Genomic DNA, 18,998 nt, shown 5'->3' with positions numbered 1-18,998 from the left:
ATAAGTGTTATTAATATAGACCATAAGTATTGGTTGAGGTATTAGCTGGTATCTCCCTGGCATTTGGGATCACAGCAGAATTAGCTTCACACGTCATACAACTGCGCATTCTGATCTAGCACTCTGAAAATTTCCAGTGATTCTTGACTCTTAATATCTAGTTTATAAATGGGTACTTATATTCTAGTCCCTAAAGAACAACAGAGAATTTTTTTCTTTAAGTCTATAAATATTTCACATTTTCATGCACAAAATATAGACTTTATGCAATAGTAGAAAATAACTCAAAGTAGAAATTTCTATTGTCACCATTGAAACAGCTGTCAAAGATGAGAATTGCCAGCCTAGAAATATTTCAGAGCCATCTTACTACATTTTTAAAGCACCCAGACTTAGTTTCTGTCTGTCTTGATTGTTTCACCTTACACTCAGTGCTCCTTTGTTCAATTTAAGACACAAACATCATACATCACATTCTTGACCCACAGAAAGCTAAGACTCATCCGTGGATAGCTGACATTTTTCTTCATCCACTTCTGGAAGCTCTCAGTTGCATTAAAACAATTTGTATTCAGCTCCACTCATCTCTCAGAAGTCATTCTCATGGTGGGGAACATCACTAAATAAATAACAATGATGCCTATACCTCTTAAAACACAATAGTTAAACTACTTTAAATATTTTGTGTTCGTGAACTATTTTAATCCCTACAATAGCTCTATATAGAAGTGAGTTTAGCCCCACATCCCAGAGGAAAGCCGTGGCACAAATAAATTAGGTATCTCCATTAAGATCACATATATTTTAATAGTCCTATGACTCAGTCCCTGGAGGTCTAGCTACAAAGTCTTTCCTGCTAGTGCTTCTACATACTCATAAGACAGATAAAAAGATGAAGAGCTAGGTATACTGATACATTCATCCTGCTGACTCACAACAAAATCAAATTAATCTAGTTATTTACAAAAGTATGTAGGCCAAAGCTTTGAAGTTCAGAAAAACAGTAAAAGTTGTAAACAACAAATGATAAATATCAAACTATAAGGATTTAAGGAAAAGTGAAAGAATCAAAAAAGCATTTCCAGAAGAGCAGAGGTAGCCTTTGCATAGAAAGATCATAAAGAGAATTGATCAGACTTTGGATAGTTATGTGCAGGGGTTAAGCTGGGTTCAGCAAAGCAACTGCATTTTAGTAGGTCTAATCTAACTTCCATACTTCCAGCTTTGGCCACCAAGCAAGCTACTTCCTTAGGGGAAGAGAAAGGTGTTTGAGGAATGATAAAATTACACTCAGTTACACGAAGATTCTGATGTTGCAAAGGAAGAGCTCCTCATCAGAGTCAAACATTGAGGAAAGTTTCCATATGCACAGAGACTGTTTCCTGCTTGGAAACCATGGCAGCGCCTGTATATCTGCATAGTGCTGCCTGCTGTAAGAACCCAACACTCTCATCAGAATAGAGCATAATGAACATTCAGGGATGGGGAGCACTAAGGGCAAAAAGGGGTTGCACTGTTCTTCCCAGGCTCTCTGTCCCAAGCATGTCACTCTTGTCAACAATGGAAAAGAGAAATCATTGTGTATATGGAGACTAACTGAAGAATAACAGAAAGACTCTGTTGCTCAGGCTCTTTGACATTTTATATTGTTTAAAGATTCATCCTGAGAAATAAAAGTCTTATTCACTGCATGAGCTCACCTTTTCCATTTAGTAAATGATCCTATTTCACCTTTCCTTGCACCCAGATTAGCTGAAAGGCTATCTCGTTAAACAAAAAGTGCTTTCTTTCAGAGGTCCAGCATCATCTATTCCTACAGTTGTAATGATAACATTATTCTGCAGTATATATTTACTCCATAGCTACATTGTGCTCTTGGATGAGCATAAATTCCAATGCGAAATTTGTTGACAATTGAGAACAGTATTGAAGATAATAAAACTAATTTTACCCTTAAAGAAAACAACATTCGGAGAAGAGCCTGCAGGCAGTGTTGAGCAGAAGCTTGTTCAGCTCAGTGTGACTCTGGAGCGTTTAACTACTTCACTGTTTGCTCAGGTTGAGACATGTTCACAGTTGTTGGTGGAAGGGGCTAGGAATTCCCCAACCATCCCTGCAAACAGGCCTTTATATGAAAGGTTTCCCATTACTTATTAACTATTAATGTCAGTATCATTGAACAAGAAATACTCCATGGACCTCACTCATCCACTGAGGACAGGAAGCAGCTCACCCATGTGATGAAGGTTCTTCCTATTTTTCATGTTACTAAAGGATTGGACTGTGTGTGCTTCTTGCTTGTAACAATGATGTCTGATTGGATTTTCTTAGTCATCAAGGAGTTCCTACTTATTCCAGGTATTTACATATGGATTCTAGAGATATGACTTTCTGTATTTCTTGTTAGCAGTGATGGTTATGTAAAGACCTTTCATTCTGATAACACTTGATCATTACTTAAAGATAATACATCAGTTCTACTGTCCTTTATATTTCTGTGATAAAACACTAGACAAATCAACTTGGGTGGAAATTATTTATTTCACCTTACAGTATATAGTCCATTATGAGAGGAAGTCAGAGCAGGAACTCAAGACAGGAACATGGAGGGAAGAACTGAAGCCATAGTCATGGAGACTATGAAAGAGTGTTTCTTACTGGTTTGCTCTTTATGGCTTGCTCAGCTTGCTTTTTAAAAAAAAAAATAAAACTCAGGACCACCTTCCTGCCCAGGGATGTTCACTGTGAGATGGGCCCTTCCACACCAATTATTCATGAAGGAAATGCCTCACAGACTTGCCTACAGGACAATCTTATGGAGATATTCTCTAATTTGAGGTTTTCTCTTTTGAGATGGCCTTAACATGTGCAAAGATGGACAAACACCAGCACACTACCTTTTATCCATCAAACGTGTGTGTGTGTTTATGTTTGAGTGTGTGTGTGTGTGTATGTATGTATGTATGTATGTATGTATGTATGTATGTATAAAAGCTTTTCTGACTTCAGCATTGGATAACCCTTCCATCATCCTGTTCTTTCAGCTTCTTTTCCCTTTTAATATCCTTTTATTCTCCCCCTCTCTATACTTTGGCTATTTTTTATCTCAATTCAATTAAGTCCAACAAACCATTTCATTGGTCTTTTAGGACCTTCTAGCTTACAGTCTCTGCTCCTTCCTCCTCATCTCTCAGAATAGCCTGCTCACACTTCATTATCCAGCTAAGATTTCATGAACCGTCACACTGATGATGACTCTGCAGATCCTGTATTTCCTGTCTTATAATTATCTCATTCTGAGTTCTGTGTGAAATCACGAACCAGACTGAACTACACTTGTGCCCTTCTCAACCTTGACATTGATAGCTGGGTCTTCGTGGCAGAAGAGTAACAAATTGGGAAAGTTCTTTATTCATGGTTTTCAAGATTTAAATGGCACCTTAACAATGACCAAGAGTCCCATTATCCTTTTTGTCTTTGGTATTTTTCTCTCTCCTGAGGTAACATATGTCAAAATGTCTTCTCTTCACTCAGGCACATGATCAAGATTCTCCCTCAGTCTCCATTTGACTTAGACTCTCAGGAAATAAAGGAGATCTGGCTTAAAACCCCTTCAACTTCCTGTTATAAAACTCACAGACATATTTTCATCTTTGCCCATTTCTTCTTCCACCTTTTTTGATGGAGTATAAAAAATATTTATGTATCTATTTATTTATATTAGTTATATGTATAGTGTCTGTGAGTGGGTATGTGTATACCCACAGAGGCCCGAAAGAGGCTCCAGAAGCTGGAGTTATTGGAGGTTGTAAGCTACCTGATACTTGTTCTAGAAACTAAACTGGGGGTCCTCTGTAAGACTAGCAAGTGCTCATAATCACCAAGCTGTCTCTTCAGTGTTGATAAATCATCTTTATTTCATGAAAAATCTAGACCTTTTGTTCTATATCTTGTTCCTTTTCTCCTTCGGAAGGATGTCATGACATCTATTTCCCCTTTCAGTGTGCATTCATGTCATTAATATGATGACACAGATGTAGCATTGTCTCATTTCAAGACCCAACTCCTCAAACTTACACATCTTTTTCCTTTGTTTCATTGAGAATGTTCTCTAGAAATCTAAATATCTCACTTTATGTCTTTCTAGACTTCTCTATCTGACTCTTTCACACCACACCACATAAGCTACACTTGAAAAACTCACTCTTTACCTCCTGCTTTTCAGACAGCATGTGCATATTTTTTTATTTTTTTTAACTTTGCCTCACATGACTTCTCTAGAAGTAAATGTTGTTAATCAAACCTTCTTCATCCTGGGATTCTGGAACAAATTTCTTTTGTTATTCTGGCTATCTGGCTGTTCATTCTCTTCCTTGTCTTTAATAGATCTTGCTACCAAACTAACATTCAAAATTATATATGATATATTACTACTAGCAATATTAGCTTGTAGTTTGTCTTTTTAACTATAGTCATCAGAAGGGTAATTCAGGGACATCCCACTGGCTTTAGTTTATGTTTTGATGATATCTCATTATGCAGAGCATGTTTCTAAAGCATGTTGAAGATGTTTGCTGTCTTTTTTAAATTATCTGTGAATTCTTCCTGATGACTTTAGTGCACTATTCATCTTTAAGTTGTGAAGCTGCCTTATGTTCTCTAGATACAAATCTTGTCAGCCATATACACTGCAAATATTTTCTCAGTGTCTGTCTCTTCATTTCCATTTTTAATAACATCTTTTTAAAGAAAATACATAGACAGTGTTATGTCAGTTTCTTATGAGTTATAAATTTTGTATCATATCAAAGATATTTTTCTATTCAGGTAGTGAATACATTATCCATAATTTTTTTTTCTAAAACACCTTATATCTTGTTCAAATCTGAGTCTCTTTCTTCTAAAACTTTTTAACTGGGAGATTCTATCCATAGATCTTTGCTGTATTTCTGCTTAATCTTTGTACAATATTTGAGACTTAGATTCATTCATTGTTTTTCATTGAGTATTCATGAAGTTGGAAAAACCAAAATACAAGAACAGAATAACATACAAAATTGGAAATGAAATAAATAATAAAATTCACAGTAAATAGAGAAATGAGTAAAAGAATTAAGTAAGAGGAAAGGAGGGAAAAGAGAGGGAAAGAGAAATGAGAAGAGAGTGGAAGGAAGAGGAGAGTAGAAGAAAAGAGAAAAGAGAAGAAAAGAAGAAGGGAAAGAGAAAAAAGATAACGGTAGATGGAAGAGAGAGGGAGAGTGGAAGTAATTGCAAGGATATTGGCCTTTGCCCTTTCTATTCAGAAGGAATGGGCTTCAGCAGAGTTCATGGCTCTAGGCATGTGCTTCTTCTTTATAGGTTAAGATCAATTTGGGTGACTTTCATAACATTTGAAAACTAATTTCTAGCCTGGTGGTACAGAGATGAAATGTACTTAAGAAGAATGGTCCCAGAGACCTGGGATAGGGGAGGCTCCCAGAAGTCTATGTGGGTAACCTTAGTGGAGATGCCTAACAGTAGGGACATGAACCTATAAGCCACCTCCTGTTACCAGGAAGAAGGATAGGGGAAACAACCCACCCACTAACCTTTCGAATCAAAATTTGTCCCATCTTAAAGAAGAGCAGGGATGGAGCAGAGACTGAGGGAAAGAAAAACAATAACCAGTCCAACTCAAAACCCATCCCATGGGCAAACATCAATACCTGACATTATTAATGATACTCCATTATGCTTGTAGAAAGAAGCCTAACATAACTGTTCTCTGAGTGTCTATATCCAGCAGCAGAAGGAAACAGAAACAAATACCTGGAAAAGTTGGGAGAAATATTGAAGGCCCAGAGTGAGATGAGAACTCCACAGAAAAATAAACAGAGTCAATTAACCTGAACCTTTGGGAGCTCTCAGAATCTGAACCACCAGCCAAAGAACAAACACAGGCTGGAATTTGATTCTCCCTAACCCACCTTTACCCTATCTACACATAAGTAGAAAACAGGCAGCTCAATACTCATGGCTGTTCTGTCTGACCTCAGTAGGACAGGATATACCTAATCTGATAGAGACTTGATGTGTCAGGGTGAGGAAATATTCAGTGGATATACTACCCCCTCAGAGGAGAAGGGGAGAGGGGAGGTAAAAAGGACTTGGTGAAAGAGGGAACAGGATGGGTAACAGCATTTGGGATGTAAACAAATAAATTAATTTAAAAAAAATGGTGATCCAGACAGTACTACTGGCCTACTGGCTTTAGAATGTTCTGAAGTTCTCACTCCTGGCCCAGAAGTCTCATACTGCCTCACTATGTTCTCCTACAGAAGTGGGGCATGTGGGAAGTTGTGTGTCTGAGTTGGAGGCAAGATCCTTCAGGCATTTGCCAGAGACTGATTTCGTCAACCAACTTTCACTGTCTTTTCAACCCTCTCACTAGAGTATGTTTTTATTTCTTTAGCATCAGACTCCTTCTTTGGACAATGGTGATGATAGTATTGGCCATGGGAAGCTGCGTGAGTGACTCAATAAAATAACATTTTTATATAATTTGCATAATGTCTTGAAAATGAAGATGAATACATGCAAATTTTATTTCTCCTTTTATTATCATTGAAGTCATCATTAAAAATGCCAAGGTTATTATACTGAGTATAATACTTATGACAATTATAATGAATGTGGTGGCAGTCATAATTACCATTACAATTAGTTTCATAATAACTGAATAACTGTTAATCAATCAGCTCTTTTCCTCTCTTTTTTTATACAAATGCCACCCATATTTACTGACAGATGGCACAGTGCTCATTATAATATATCACAATTATTTGCTAAGCTATCACCCCCTACGTTATGACTTAACATCAGACAAATCCTTGTTTAAATTGACTGTCAAACACTATTAACTAATCACAATGAATTCATACTAAATTAAAGTTGAATAGATTCACAGACTCATTAATACATACTAAGTGTTCCCAAGTATTTTTCTTGCTGACATAAATTATAGCACTTGTTTGCAGGATGTGTGACTAGAGTGAGTGTTATAACATCATAAATACTAGAATAAGATAGGAGGCTCAAAGCATTAGTCTTAATGACAACAAATTATCACAAAGATATTGAATAGAGTATGCTAAAATTCACCTAAATGGGGGAGCAGGGAGCTAAAAAACATGGTTTAGTGGCTAAGAGTTTTTGGTGTTCTTAAAGATGACCTAGGTTCAGATCCCAGAACACACACAGCAGCTCACAACTGTACAGTACTGAGTATTCCCTCTGTGGGTACCTACATGCATGCTTCATGCACACAAACACACACACACACACACAGCCAAACAATTTTTAAAAAGTCATCTAAAAAGCCTTAAGAGACGGTTTGGTAGATATGTTATTTACTATGACAACATTAAAACCCAAGTTCAGATCCTAGGCATTTGCTTAAAACCTTGAGAGTTATAAACTCAAAACTGGGGAGGTAGAGACAAGCAATTCCCTGAAACTACATGGCCTCCTGGACATAGCTCTGAACTTGGATTCAGTGATAGATCCTATCTCAAAAAATAAGGTAGACAATGTAGATAGTGATTAAGGAAAACATCTGACATAGACTTCTGGGCTCCATATGTACATATTCATGTGTACCTGCCTGCACCCATGCATGTACAGGTACACACATATAAACACACACACACACACACAAACAGAGGCATGCATGCACATATACACTCACACACATGTACACACACACATCATCCAAAACTTCCCCACCCTACACACCCCAAAGTGTATCCCACAGGGTTATTTTGGGAGGCTTGGAGCCTGCCCACGAGTCTTCTCCAAACATTCATTATCAAATCTGGGATGAAGTCATAGAAACTTACCAAGAGCCATTAAGTGATTCCCTCAGCATTTTAGATTTGGAACCACCATCCTTCTCTGTGGAAAATTTTAATGGAAATTAAATTATGGCTGGAAACATGGGGCTGCTAGATGAAAGCGAAATTAGTGTATTTAATAAATACTCAGCTTTGTGGCTTTCAGCTACAGTCCACGTTTCATCTTCCACCAGAAAGTGGAAAGTATTAAGTTCCTTCAAAATGTCAATGAAACGAGCCACAGAGCAAAGGTCCATGTTCTCCATAAAATAAAATAAAATAAAATAAAATAAAATAAAATAAAATAAAATAAAATAAAATAAAATAAAATAAAATAAAATAAAATAAAATATGAGAGTTCAAGAAAAATGCATGATAAAAGGGTTAAAGTGTAAAAATTTTAAAATGCATGAAAATATATTTTGTTTTTTTAAAAGGCAAACGCTGCCAAAATCTTAGCTTTCACTGTTTCCTTAAATTGAGTGTTCTATTCTCAAGGAAGAGTATTTTTACCAGAATTAGTAAAGAAGTTTTGTAATTTTATGAGTTTTGAGGGATTTCATACAATTTTATTTGATTATTTATATTCAACCCTCTTCCCCAACTCTTCTCTGTTTGACCCCTTAGCCACCATCCAACTGTGTATCCCTTTATTTTGTTTTGATTTTTGCAAGCACATCACAATCAATTTACTGTGCTGTCCAGATATTTGGATATATGACCTTTCACAGAAGCGTGGTTACCTTACCGGGCTATAGGCATAGAAAACTGATTTGTCCTCTTCCAGCAGCCAACAACTTCCAATAGTTGATGGAGTCACTAAGAGTGAAACTTCACACTTACCTTTCTCCTCCACGTTGAGATTTGATCTGGCTTGGGCTTACACAGGTCTTGAGCATGCTAACACAGCTGATGTGAACTGACATATGCAGCGTCCCTGCTGTGCCTAGAAGACGTTGTTACCTTGTACTTATTCACCATCCCTGACTCTTACACTCTCCATGAATACTCTCCAATCATCCCTGATCCTTTGCAGGAAGAAGTGTGATATATATGTTCTATTTAGTGCTGAGAGTTCTCCAGTTTCATATTTTCTATACCGTGGCCAGTTGTGGGCATTAATCACCATTAATTATACACAGAAGTCTCTCTGATGAAGGTTGAAAAATACATTCATTTATCTATAGGTAAAATTATTATAAGTCAGTAGGAGTTGGTTCAGTGCTATGTTCATTTAGCAAATTACTAATAGTGGATTCTCCCCCAGATGTGATGACATGTCCAGCCGTAGTAATTGGTGTTTGATTTAAAATCAGTCAGAAAGAGGTTGATAACTTCCACTATGAATGTGCCACCACTACACCAGTGTAAATGTCTTGTCAAACCAGTTACTACTGCAGCTCCCAGAGTTCATGCCTGGGTAAGATTGATTTTTACTTTTCTTCCCCAGCATTGTGAAGAGCATCTCCAGTAAAGAAATTGCCATCCAACAGACATGATGAATTCAAATCCTTAGTTTGATATTTTCAGTGGATGCTCTTGTACCCAAAGATTGTACACAACACTTTGTGTACATGAACATGGGTTGGGCACCTCCCTAAGAAACAGTGCAGATGGACTAAGTGCAGACAGGTAACAGTGCAGAAAGTGTAAGCCTGAGAACTACCAAGAGGCTCTTCAATTTCCACAACTATGCTTTACTTCCTTTTGCTGCTATTTTGCTGTGTATTGTTTTCTCTGTGAGAGTGTATATGTGTGTATGTGTGTGTGAGATGAGTTTGTGTGTGCATCTGTGTGACTATATGTGTTAGCATGTATCCTATGTGCATCTGTAAATGTGTGTGTGTGTGTGTGTGTGTATGCGTGTGTGTATCTGTGTGTGTATGTTCTATGGTATGTGATATGTGTAAGTGAGTGTGAGAATACCCATATATACGAGTGTTTGTATGAGTATGTTATGTGGTGTGTTCGTTTGTTTGCTTGTTTGTTTAGCTAGGGATCAATATCAGGGCTGAAACATAATTAACAAATCCTCAACTCCACGTCCCCAGTTGCAGCTCCAAAAAAATCAAAACTCGTTATTCACTTTAGTAAAGAGTTCCCTGGATGTCTATGAAATAAGATTTAGTTCTAAAAATAAAATATGCCATTAAGTAACGTTTTGGAAGAGTCCCCTGTATGAAACAAAGTAATATTTTATGCAGCTAACTCCAGGGAAGTCTACCAGTTGGGCTAAGTATCAAAAACCAGTGTGTGAGGCAATAAGAAAACTCATAAACAGCCCTTAGGATTGATGCTTTGATTAGGAAAAGCCAGACATGTAGTTGTACAAGTGCAGTTCCTGACCTGTGCTTGTCATAGCAGAAACAAGAAGGAAACCAAGAACATAGTTGTTACCACTTACTTCTCCTGGGCATCAAGTTTAATGTCTATGAGTGTCCATTAAATTCTCCCAGAAATCAGATGGAATTGGTCATATTATCAAATTTCATAGAAAATGAGATCCTGCAGTGTCAAACTCAGTAAATACTTGTCATAGAGCACAAAACCATTCCTGCCTAAGACTGACACTCATATCTTCTTCTTTAACTGCCTTTGGTCTCCTTGCCGAAGGTCAAGAATGAAACATCTCAAATAGAATCTGCAGAAAGATAGTATGTGAAATAGAAAGTATTGCAAGTTGGAAATTGGACGATAATTCATAAATACATGGCATCTGACCTAAAAAGAAAGAAAATATGTAAAAAAAAATCATAATCTAAATTTTTTCTGAACTCACTCTAAGGAACAGGTTCAGGTGCTATCACAGAGCAAAACGCTAACGAGAAATTTAAACACATTAGCTGCATTTGGTTTCTCAGAGATGTTCAAAAAGTGTCAAATAAAAATTGTTATTGATAAAGGAGACATCAGTTTAGTGGCAAATTATTCTGTTAAAAGGTAATCAGAGAATGCATCACATAAACAAGTTTCTGGTGACCCTTGATTGCCATAAAGTTTTGTGTTTCTCCAGAAATTGCTGTCTTTTCTTTTGGACATGCTGGAAGTAATATCAAGTCTTCAACTAAAGGAAGCAACAGGCCGGAACTCATTAGTCTGTGATTTCAATTAAATAATCACAAAGGAAAGTAGAGAGTTGACAGCAAATAAGTTACAGAAACAGAAAAACATTCACCAGTGGGCAAGCAGCTCATCTCTTATGTTCTGTCTTCCAGCTGTCCAACCAAGGAAGCTACAACTCGCTGACAACATTAGACACATTGCCTGTTAGAGAGGACCAGGATAAAGATGCACTGGAGGCAGCTCACCGTCTCCTGTCCTCTCAGTGCAAAAGTCACTAGTCAAGACCTCATGTGTATCAGAGAGTCAGCATCACTTTTCACGTGGAGCACAATAGAGGAACAATTTATTTTTCTTATCTTTTTAAAATTCTTTCTATTTACCTGTCCTTTTTTCTTCTGATGGTAAAGGGTGCTGAATAACCCCTAATAAGAACAGCTTCAGTGTAAGGATTCTGAGCATAAAGAATTGGAGAGCACAGGAGAGACGACCAATGATGGAAAGGTGGATATTTAATTGCGTGTAAAAAGAAAGAAAGATGAGACTTGAGCAAACCAACACAAACCAAGCATAAGGCGTGGACAGACTTGTTTGAGTCAGACTAAGAACACTGAAGTTCACGGAGTACACTGACCAGGAGGCAGTGCTGGTGTGAATGCCACTGTGTTACTATGACTAGAGAACTGGTATGAGGATCTCTGCACTTTGGTAAGGGACAAAGAGAAACCAAGTATTTGCATATATTTGAGCTAGAGTCAGAGAGGACTGAATTGAAATCACCTTAACACACATCCACATAAGTTTCTTAAACCCATAAGTTCAAGGGTTTTTTTTTTAAATTTCTGAAAATAATACCACCTATAATATATCATCTTAATAAATATCATAAAACATATTGTGGCACAATGTGGTATTTACTAAAGTACTCAGTACACAGCAAAATACCAACTTTATCAGTAATCATTTGTAGGAGGTATGTAGGTCTAGGATTTATCACAAGAAGTAACTTATGATTCACCAGGAGTAACTTATAATTATAAGGCATGGCAGTTTAAGCTGTGAGCATATAGAGAAAATGAAGGAATGTCTCAACAGATGAGTAAGCTTAGCTAGTAAAATTCAGAGGTATCCATGCTAAAACTTTCACCAAGTTAACAATAATGGAAAATTCTGCTTCTTAATTAGAAAAACAAAAATGTACTCCACGGGCTTGGGAATGGCAATGCGTAGAGAGCTTTCTGTGTGTGCGTGAGGACTCCAGCCAGATCCCAAGAACCTACACCATAGCTAGGCATGGCAGTTTGTCTGTAGCCCAGAAACTGGTGGGATAGAAATATGGGGATCTCACAGTCCAGCCGCCTAAATGAGATGAGCTCCAGGTTCAGTGGTACACTCTCTCTAAAATGTTAAGATGGAGAAACTCTGATTTACACACACACACACACACACACACACAGAGAGAGAGAGAAAGAGAGAGAGAGAGCACAGAGGGGGGAGGGGGAAGCCTACTTAATTGGTCTATTTGATACCACAAGTATGTAATATGATAATAAAAATAAACAAAAATAAAATGGGAAAATTATTATTTTATATTTAGAGAGCATAAGGCTTTCAATCTAGGGAATCCGATAAAAACTAAAGTAAACAAGAATCAAGGGAATATTTGCATGTTGTTCATGGGAAATTATACAGCTGTTAGGGAAACCAATGCAGAGGTTTCTCAAAATACCAAGAACATAATCACTACTCCAACTCCATTACAATGTATTAAATTCTCAGAGAATTCATTTTTAAAATGGGATAGGGAGTGAGACTACATTTCCAAAATTAAAAATGCAACATCTTTAGTCTCAAAAATCAATAATTTATAGGAACCACTGAGAAAACTGCACTGGTATTAAAATATTCTCCTTCACAAAACACAGCATAAAACATATTGAAGAGAGAAAACATTACAGGCTTAGGAAAGGTATTTATGGAAAACTAGCACAGACTAGACTCCTTAAGGAGTACAGAAAGCAACAATGCAAAGTAAATGTTAAAGAAGGATGGAATAGACTCTGAAGAAGGCCAAAGAGCACATGAAAAGATCATTATCTAAACCAGGAACAATGGAAATGCAAATCGGGACAATGGGCCAACATTCCTCACCAAAGAATTTGACGGATATAAGGATATAAAGACCTGTTACTATCAACTCTTGGTAAAGATGTGGTAAGGCTGAGCCAAGCCCCTCCGGGTGGGAGTGTGAATCAGTACAGTCACATGGGAGAGCAATGTGGTTGAAAGTGGTGAAATTTAAAATGTGCATACCCAAGGACATGTGGTTGTACACCAGAAAAGTCCTGTGTGTGTGCCAAGAGAACTGGATGCACTGCCTAGCACTGTTTGTAATGGAGAAAAATTGGAAACAAGTTTTATATCTTCAGCAAGGAATGGGAAAATAAATTATGATATAATCGTCCAATTTATTACAAGAGAAAAAAATTAAAAATAAATTAGGTAAATATCAAAACTATAATACTGAGTTGTAAAAACGAAGAAAATTATTTTCAAATTTTATTTTTTATTTTGAGATCATAATGTAATTACATAATTTTCTCCCTTTCTTTCTTCCCTTCAAAGTCCCCCATATACACCTCCTTGCTCTCTTTCAAATTCATGCCCTTTTTATTCATTAGTTGCTGTTACATGGTTATGTTTTATGAATATGAAAATACATATATATTCCTAAATATAACCTGGTCAGTCTGTATAATGTTACTTCTATGTAAGTTTCCAGGACTGACCATTTGGTATTAGACAACCAATCGGTGTGTTCTTCTCCTGGGAAAGACTTTTTTTCCCATCCTCAGCATTCCTTAGTTGTCTCTACCTCTTTGTGTAGGATTGAGACTTGTTCACACCATGCACTTCAGATGCAGGCCCAAAGGCCCTTGATCTGGAACCGACTTGTGTGTCACCTCCCTGGGAGTTAGCTTTTTTGGTATCAACAGGCAAAATTCAAAATTCAAAAGGTGGGGAATAATGATGCCTATAGACCACACAGTCAACTGCACAGCATGGAAACCCTAAGAGTGTATTATTAGTGATACTCACATTTTGTCTATCACCAATAGCTCTTTAATTGAACTTAGAAACCTCTCAACAAGAAGGAACCCATGCCTGGTACTAGAGAGAAAATTATTTAACAACACACAGTAAGAAATTAGTATGTAACACTATAAAAATATATATAAATAAAAAATATATAAATATATAAATATATATAAAAATATTCCCTGTTACCATACATGTTCCTATGGCTACATCTAATAATAGGTGTAGAATATCAGGGCCTCAAACTGATGCTGCAATTGCTTCTGGACAAGGAGGGTAATAGATGTAGAGGTTCCACTGCTGTTTACAATACTTGATATTTTTAAGTAAATGAACAAATTGTATTATAAATCAATTGTAAATGTATAGCTATCAGACAGCTCCAGGATAAAAACTCAACTCCTCCACTAGAATTTAAAGTTGCCATGGACCTTAACATTTACCATCAGGAGTGTTCAGAGTGTTTGGTTGGTCCTCAGGGGTAAAAAATGCAGCTAGGCCTACTACAACTGGATGTCCCAGGGTGGGGTGGTACTCAAGAGGGATTTCCTCAACTCTGAGAAGGAGAGGGATAATGGGGGAAAGGATGTGAAAGTGTGGGACTAAGAGAAGAGGAGGAAAGGGGGTCGCAATTGAGAGGTTAAGTGAATAAAAATAAAACAAGCAAAAAATAAATTTTACCAACAGGGTAGTAGTAGTTATGGGTAACACACATGTGCAGACTTGCATGAAATCATGCATATGCATGCACACACTCACACACACACACACATATATGTATATATATATATATATATATATATATATATATATTCACACACACACAAACAAGTTTCTCTTAGTTTTTTATTCAACAAATATATGAAACTGTATCAAGAAGACCTTTATAGATGCTAGTTAACTTTCTTATTCCTCAAAAATGTCATATGCTCTCAATAGTTTAGCTTTTCCTTACTGATAAGAAAATTACAACACAGAAGCTGAAGTACTTTATCCAAGGGTTCTAATTGTTTTATCTGAAATTCAAACCCAGGTTTGAATGACCTCAACGTTCATTGTTTTCCACGGTAAGGAAATGAGGAAATACAGTTGCTGAATTAGCTTCCCCAAAGACCTCTTATTCACAAATCCATCCCAGACACAGTGGAGAGAGTGAAGGACAGCAAGATGTATCTGCTGTACAAGATCTTGGGATCCAGCAGCAGGTTTACCTCATCCTCATCAGAGATGTAAGAAGCAGTGGGAAGTTATAATCAAGCCATCCCACAATACCTCCCAGCCAAATAAGCCTGCTGTCTTTCATCTCTGCACATAAGTCTTCTATTCCAGACCTTTGCAATTTCTACCAGATTTCCACATCCCTTCTATATCTGGATGCCAAGAACTGATCATAGCCCTGTAGCAAGAGAAAGACCCATGCTGTCTCACTCCAGCCAAATGTCCTCATGTGTGGTGTAAGAGGATCCCCTTCTTGGTCCAGTCTGGAGGTCTCAGTGCAATTAATGCTGCTTTCGAGTTGTAAGAAGTCACACGTAAAGCCTCAGTGTTGACAGCCAAGCACTGATGTGTTTTGCAGACATATCGAATGATTTCTCCCCATGTGTCTACATGCAGTGTCTGTTGAGCTCATCTGAATCAGGAAGTGGGATCTGTGGAAACACCAAGAGACAGTATAGGTAACATGTCCTCCCAGAAGAGTAGGGGGATAGGGAGGAGAAAGAAAAAAATGCTCAGGTCTTGGATTGTTTCTGTCTTCTCAAATTTTGAGTTTAAGAATGGGATTTTTATTCATACATTAAGTACCACACTGAAATAAAAATCAGGCCTCCACCCCCCATAGGATGTTATAGACTTATAGGATAGCCCCAGAGAAAAGTTAACCACTTGTAGACCACAGTGTAGGAGGCACAGCAGGGAGTCACCTCCAGAGGCAGCTTTGCACAGTGCAAATACCTATCTTAGCTTTTGCTGCCAGCCTGCCCTTGGTGATGAGTGAAGAGGGAGGTAAAGAACAATGGAGTTACACTGTGGATACTGGCATATACTGCAAGCAACTATGGAGGGCATACTGCTTGCCAAGTCATATCTGAGAATCAACAAGAAGGACAGAGTTTTGAGAGAGTACATTCAGAGATGTTTTCAACCTAAGATCCTCAGGGACACTGTGGTCCATGGGTCTCCAAACTTGTAGGCTCTCCTAGAAATTTTTGAAAGCACAGGTTCTTGGGTTTCACATTGGGGTTTTGAATCAGAGTATATAATTCTTAAACTATGATACATTTGTGTGAAGTTCTCTTGGGGCCATCATCCTCATGATAGAAATGGGGGCGTTAAACACAAAGAGGAAGAATGAGTTGGATTTAGCAAGGGTTCTCAGAATCCTAGTAGCCTGACTCTCAATTCAGAACTCCCTGGTTCAAATCCTGTCTCTTTCTAAATAATGAATCTACATTTTCCAGCTCCTCTTCCATTTCAAGATCACGCAATCACTCTGTCAATCATCTGGTTCTTAGATCAGACTGTGGATCAGGATTTGTCCAAAACCACCAGATTTTCCAATTAATACGGTTTGCATATATTTTCTTTCTCTTTCTCATTTTCAATAGTTTAACTGGCACTCCTGCACTGTTGAGTTACTGGAAGTAGTAACCTGATCATATTATTGTCTTGCATAAAGGCTTCACTAGCTTTGAAAAAAATGGTTTTGAACAAACTTTACAACTGACTTCAACTGTGGCTGTTCTCCAACATCTCTTTACACTTCCTGTGATGCAAAAATAAATTGTTGTATTGTATATGCTATTTATTTCATTGTCCTGTACTCAAATATACTCTGTATCTTCATTCTAGAAAACTTTTTAAATTCATCTGACACATAAGAAAAAACATTACCTAATTCCAGCTATCCAGGTTAAGGATTTTTTTCTCTTACCTCTATAGCATATATATAATTTTTCCAGTTGAACATTATATTTAAAATATTTAAATTATTTCCTATTAGTTGCCTAGATATTTATGTTGAGAGATTCTCTGCCACTACAATTATGTTACAATAAATGTTTTCACTTCACAAATAAAGCACAGGACTTGAAATTGCATGTATCAGGAATTAAGCATTCTAGCTAGCCCAAATAAAAGATACACAATCCAGGTATTATATTTATAAGCCATAAGCATAGATTGGGCAGATTGGAGCCATTCTAACTTATTTCACAGCCATAATGTCCCTTGTTACTTGCTGTATTTCCTGGGCACATCCTCATGGTCCACCTCCTTTCATGACAGCATCCTCCACTTTCATGTCCTTTTTATTTCTTTCTCTTTGGTCTCTCCTGATACCCCTCACAGGATCCTCAAGTCCTATCTTTTTCCCTCTACTTCCCAATCACAGGCTCTAACCTTTTGCTGACTTATTAAATTGGGGAGCAAAGTTTATATAGCATCTCCTGGCATACATAAGAATCTGCTCATTGGATTCAACCAGATCTTTGGATCCATTCTTTGTAAACTCAATATGTAGAGAAAATCACTGTATTTGTTTTGTGTTATAGAAGACCACTAAAAAGAACACATCTAAGACTACAGATGACCAATAAGTAGAAAAAATATAGGACTCAAATCAGATCTGTGTGTCTCCAAAGTTCACATACTATTAGATGACTATGCTTCTGTAGTTAATAATAGCTAAAACTAGAAATACAAGAGAGTCATGAATGACTCTCCAATATTCTCCTCATCCTCATGTATCCTGAAGTATTCAGTGAAAAGACTCATTTTCTAATGAGACAAATATGGGGTGAAGGAAATGGACATCCAGATCCAAGAGAACATTTTGCACAGATTAGCTAGCCAACACAACTCACATAATCTCCTAGAGAATTCACCTTAGGAAGAGACAGTTATTAGTGAGAGTCCCAAGCCATAGTCCAATGAGGTAACTTAACCAACTATTCACTCACTGAATTTGGAAGAAATCAGAAGTTATCAGCATAACCCCCTACATACATATATACATACACACACACACACACACACACACACACATTCACACTCACAGCTGAAGTTCATGTCTCAGAGAATACCTACCCAATTATATTAATATAATTTAAAATCAAAAGTTGTAGACACTAATAAAAATTTTGTCAATTTCTTACGTTTAGGACTTTTGTGGGGAAAAAAGTCATTGTTTTCAGATTTTCCATGTGGAAATTATAGTGCAACTATCCATCCTTATTTTGATTGCCTGATTTTTAGTAAATAGAAATATATAACAGTGAGGACTATGGAATGAAACAGGTATTTTCATGCAAGGATAATACAGATTCAGTGTAATCCTTCTGCAGGATAGTGATGACATATAGAATGGTCTAGAAATATGTGTACATTTTAACATAGTAACTCTGTTCCCATGACTATCCTAAGCCATGTATCATCAGGCCATCTAACCTGCTAGCTTTGGTTTAAGCAGAACATTTAAGGAATGGTCACATCCATTCTGTTGAACACCATCATCCCACAGTATCAGAGCTGAGTCATTTGACAAAGACCATGTGGCCCATAAAGCCCAAGAAATTCTTCTTAAACAAACAAGATATTTCCAGAATGTTTGCTAATTATGGTCATTCAGTTAGGGAAATGACTGTAGGTTGCTACTGACTCAGGCTACATGCACAAGCTACTGCTCCCAGTGCTGTGCTTGAGGTCACAATGTCCTTGAGTTTCCACTACCAGAGACTGACAAGTTCAATTTGCTAAGTCCCATCCAATGTCAAGAGCAACTACCCTAGCTGTGTCTTGTCAGAATTCATTCTGTCTCAGTGTCTGCCTGCAGGTGACATACTCTCTCTTGTTCCAGCCTGAGGCACTCCCCTCAGCTGATGGAGACTCCAGACCACTTCCATGGAGGCACAGAACCATGAGCCTGCCCCCCTCCTCCCCACCTCCTAACAGTGAATCTCAGTAGATATA

Source organism: Grammomys surdaster, unplaced genomic scaffold (genome assembly GCF_004785775.1).
Source record: "Grammomys surdaster isolate TR1022 unplaced genomic scaffold, NIH_TR_1.0 363, whole genome shotgun sequence".
Taxonomy (NCBI): domain Eukaryota; kingdom Metazoa; phylum Chordata; class Mammalia; order Rodentia; family Muridae; genus Grammomys; species Grammomys surdaster.
This window is presented reverse-complemented; position numbering follows the sequence as displayed.